Here is a 5353-nt window from a genome sequence, read left to right as displayed (position 1 = left end):
CAAAGCTTACCCCCCATTTTTAAAACAAAGAAAACCAGACCCCCCCCCCCCCCCCTTCTTATTCTCCAAAAAAAATGTGAGTGGACCCCACCCGTCACACAAAAAGATAAGATTGTAGGTCCCACATCCTAACCAAGCCTTCTATTGTTGTGGTTTCCTCGTTTCGGGCTCAAAATTTCAATTTATCGACTTTTCTAAAAACATAAATCGAGGTATTCCGATTTAGTTTATGTCGAAACTCGTATAATATTAATGCATATTAGTTGTCCTGAATGTGTTTTCATGTTGTTTTGTGTTTTGTTTGCGATTAAACTAGTATGTTATTTTTATCCGGATTAAGATATTAGTGTTTTAAAAAAAATATTTAAAAGTTGAGAAATCATTTTTTTTTGTTAATAAAAATGTTCATAAATTTCTTTTACTGTTTTATATGTAATTTCGTGAATGTTATGTTATTAAAATATATTTGTTGTTTTTATTTAGTTTAGATTATTTATTTGCTTAAGGCTAGTGCCCTTTTAGCGTAGCAAAATATAGAGCCTTTTAGCGTAGTAAAATATAGAGCCTTTTAGTGTATAATCCCGGTTGTTTAAGTATCTATTATATTGATAGATCAAACACAAACTCTGTCCAATTATAATTTATAAAAATTAATTATTTAATTTACAAAACAAAAAACACAAAATTATGAAAATATTAAAATTGACACACATAAGAATTCAGAATAGCTTGGTGCTACTGGGCCTCAAATATCGAGCCTGGAACCCATAGATATATACGTTGTCCAATCAAAAATTAATTATTTAATTTAAAAAACAAACACAAAAAATTATAAAAATATTAAAATTGACACACACAAGAATTCAGGATAGCTTGGTGCTACTGGGCCTCAAATATCGAGCCTGGAACCCATAGATATATACGCCGTCCAATTAAAAATTAATTATTTAATTTACAAAACAAACACACAAAATTATAAAAATATTAAAATTGACACACATAAGAATTCAGGATAGTTTGGTGCTACCGGGCCTCAAATATCGAGCATGGAACCCATAGATATATACTCTGTTCAATTAAAAATTAATTATTTAATTTAAAAATCAAACACACAAAATTATGAAAAAATTGAAATTGACACACATAAGAATTCAGGATAGCGTGGTGCTACTGAGCCTTAAATATCGAGCCTGGAACCCATAGATACATACTCTGTCCAAATAAAAATTAATTATTTAATTTATAATTCAAACACACAAAATTTGAAAAAAAATGAAATTGACACACATAAGAATTCAGGATAGCTTGGTGCTACTGGGCCTCAAATATCGAGCTTGGAACCCATAGATATATACTCTGTCAATTTAAAAATTAATTATTTAATTTATAAATCAAACACACAAAATTATGAAAAAAATTAAAATTGACACACATAAGAATTCAGGATAGCTTGGTACTATTAGGCCTCAAATATCGAGCCTGGAACCCATAGATATATACACTCTGTCCAATTAAAAAATAATTATTTAATTTACAAAACAAATACACAATTAATATTGTTTAATTTACAGTAGATGACATGTCCATGCCGCCTGTGCATCCTGGACCTTTCTCCGATGAGCTATTAGTGTTACAGGGCGATCATAGGTCCGTCAACGTATGGGAGGGAGAGCTACTGGACCAGACTCTCCACGCCAGGAGAGTGGACGACTTGTGGGACTTTATGAGGGACATACCTTTCCATACCCGTTTAGTCCAGCGCCTGAGGGATACCGGCTTCTATATGATTTTTGAGATTGGGCGGCTGCAGCTCGACTGGTCTCTGATCACGGCCTTGATAGAGCGGTGGCGACTGGAGACACACACTTTCCACTTGCCCATTGGCGAGGCCACCATCATGCTGCAGGATGTTGAGGTTTTATATGGGCTGCTTGCTGATGGACTGGCTGTTGCACTACCTCAGAGTATGAGATATATGTCGCGTGCCCAGTATTTGGACTTGATGTAGCAGCTCACTGGTTTCAGGCCACAGGATGAGACTGCACATTCAGGGGCCAGTCGTATGGGTTTGACAGCTATTAGACAACATTTGGAGATATTGCACCCCGACATCACCGACGAGACAAATGATCTACATATTCACCGCTACACGAGGTTGGTGCTGCTCCTTCTTTTTGGGGGGGTCTTGTTCCCAAACACTTCGGAAAATCTAGTGAGTTTGTGATTTCTACATCATCTTCAGCTGCTAGATGCTTTACCCCAGTACAACTGGGGTGTTGCTGTTCTCGCTTACATGTACAGGCATATGTGCCGGGTGAGCATGGGCACCCAGAGCGACGTATGTGGTTTTCTGCCGCTTCTACAGGTGACAACATATTCGAATACTTTGTTCATTACTTCCAATTCTATCTAGTTAAAATTTATCTTAAACTTTACGTCAACCTTGTATTTAAGGTTTGGGCCTGGGAGCGTTTCCTGCAGTTGCAGCCACCTCTACCACCATTACCTCCGGATGTAGCACCTCCTTTTCTCCCTCTAGCTAGGAGGTGGGTTCTCCGGCGTGGAAATTACTGAGCCATTGATACTCATCATAATCTCCCCCTTGTCAGGGATGTGTTGGATATGCTGGAGGGCGCATAGGTAAATAAGTACCTAAGCTTACTTGGTATAAGTTCACTTGTGTTGCGCATACTCACTTTTATGTTCTTATTTGATTGTTCATCTGGACGCCATACAGCGACGACTTGATAGTTGGCCTGCCCGATTATTGCTCGGCCGGCCAACTGATTTGGAGTACTTCCGTCCCGCTGATGTGCCTCGATATTGTGGAGCATCACGCCACGGATCGGGTACTTCGCCAGTTTGGCCGTCCGCAGACTATACTGAGGGGGCCTACATGGGAGGCTATACATTATGAGCGGGATGATCGTTCGAGGGCAGACAACATATTTGTAACATGGCTAGAGGCGCAGGTCCATACTTGGGACTAGCGAGCCGATCTGATTCCGCCCCCACCTTCACAGATCGAGAAAGCGACTATTCAGCTCTATACGTCCTGGTACCGCCGTGTTACCCGACTTTTTATCGGGAAACCCGTTCATCAAGCTGGCGGTCGGTACAGACCATACGCTTGGAGGCACGAGGCATTGGTATGTTATTTGGTATTCTTACTTATCACTGTGATATAGCATTCTGTAATTAATATTTTAAATGTTGTGCAGGCCATTGGTCATCATTTATTCTACCAGTTGGGACTGCAGATGCAGCAACATGCCGGCGATCCTCCGGTCACTGAGTATGGCCGGCAGGTGACAGAGCTGGCTCTCCGAACACTGCAGCGAGCCAGACAGGGTGAGCGATTAGATCAAGACCCTGATTATGTGGCGCCAGAGCACCACAATCTGGGTAGGCCTGTCGCACGCCCGAGGGGACGGGCACGTGCCAGGGCTGTCCCACGGGGCAGGGATGCCCCACGGGGTCGTGGGGAACGGCGAGGAGGTGGTCCCCAGCAAGGGGGCGTTGAGGCACCTGATGAGGATGTTGGAGCTGATCTGTTGGGTGATATTCCTTAGCCAGACGAGCATCCCAGCAGCATGCCGTCGTACAGCCTTCAGCTGGAGCTGCCAGCATCGCAGGTGACCCCTTCAAATCCATTGTTGATTACAGGCACGAGCTTCACTGGACATGATTGGGAGCAGTTCTTTCGAGGCCCATCGACCACAACTGAGGATCCGCCGACCCGAGAGGTGGATGGTGGGCGCAGGTTGAGTTTTGGGTCATCGTCGTCGGGTGGTGTGGATCTATCACAGGCGCAGGTATGTTTCTATTACTATTAAATTTTAATTTGTTTTTATTTTCTCATTGATTCACCATAAATTAATTTTTAATTTTCTTATTAAGGCTTCATCCCAGCCCGTCACACCACTTTGTGCGATGCTGAGGACACCACGGATGCTTATATTCAGTAGCCCAACGAGACCATGGTAAGAAAATGTTTTTGACTTAACACGTACATTACTAATATACATTTTCATATACTAAGCTTACTTATTGTTTTGTAGGTTGCTGATGGACAGACAGCCCCTTCTACCGATCCTGTCAGCCGTACTGACGATCATCCTGCAGCGTATCCTCATATAAAGAGGCGACGTGATGAGGATGATCCTTATAGTGTATCCGGGCAGGAGGGGATACACCTCAGGCCAGCGGCTGCATTGAAGCACAAAGGCTGTGGGACACATTGATTTTCTTTTTTTGTATTTTATGTAAATAATAACAACAATTTTTTATGGTTACATAATATGCGCATTATATTTTTATTACCCCGTATCTTCTTTATTTTAACATTACAACACAAACACAAACACAAACATAGAAACTTAACATAACTTAAATTCAGTACAACTAGTGAAAACACATGACACGGGAAACATAAAGAACACTACTACGCTCAACACATATATGTCATTGTTTAGTCACCACCGCCTAGTATTCTCTGCTCCAACCACTTAAATTTTTCTACCAGTTCTTCTTCCACCTCTTTGAGTTTCTCCTTCAACTCCGTAACTTCTCGTTTGTATTGTCGCTCTCTTTCCCACTGTTTCAAGGTCAAATAATGAAGATACTACAACTTTTCTTTGTAGTATTCCTGCTAACAGGGTTCATCAATCTATACCTCAAAATTGCAAACAGGTTCGTCGGGAACCCTATAAAACTTGTACATACACACCCAGTAGCGGTGTCCAGCTTCACCATCATCCTAACAGTCTTGCATCATGCATTTTTTGCCGTACTCGCACCTTGGTACATAAAGGGGTTCAGACATTTGTTAAAGCATAAAAAAATCTTTCCTTTATGGAAATATTTGCTATTGGATTGTTAAGCGCAGAAATAACTAGAATGCGGCCGTTATTTATAGGCAAGGCAACACACAAAATGCAGTATTCAACCGCGCAATACATATTAACTTTTTTCTGAAACAAAATAGCTTTTCCGCAGATGGTCAGCTTTGCAGACCAACAAGACAACACACAAAACGCAGTATTCAACCGCGCTATACATATTAACTTTTTCTTAAACTAAACAGCTTTTCCGCAGACGGTCAGCTTTCAAACCGACATGACAACACACAAAATGCAGTATTCGACCGCGCTATACATATTAACTTTTTCTGAAATGAAATAGCTTTTCCGCAGTCGGTCGACTTTTCAGACCGACAAGACAACACACAAAACATAGTATTCAACCGCGCTATATATATTCACACAAAACGTAGTATTTAACCGCGAAGGGAGACATATATCCTGTTTGTACTAATCCGTTTTTTACTTGGTACTAGGATGTGTTTGTCTTG

The sequence above is a fragment of the Nicotiana attenuata genome, unplaced genomic scaffold (assembly GCF_001879085.1).
Source record: "Nicotiana attenuata strain UT unplaced genomic scaffold, NIATTr2, whole genome shotgun sequence".
Lineage (NCBI taxonomy): Eukaryota > Viridiplantae > Streptophyta > Magnoliopsida > Solanales > Solanaceae > Nicotiana > Nicotiana attenuata.
Note: the sequence above shows the minus strand (reverse complement) of the source record.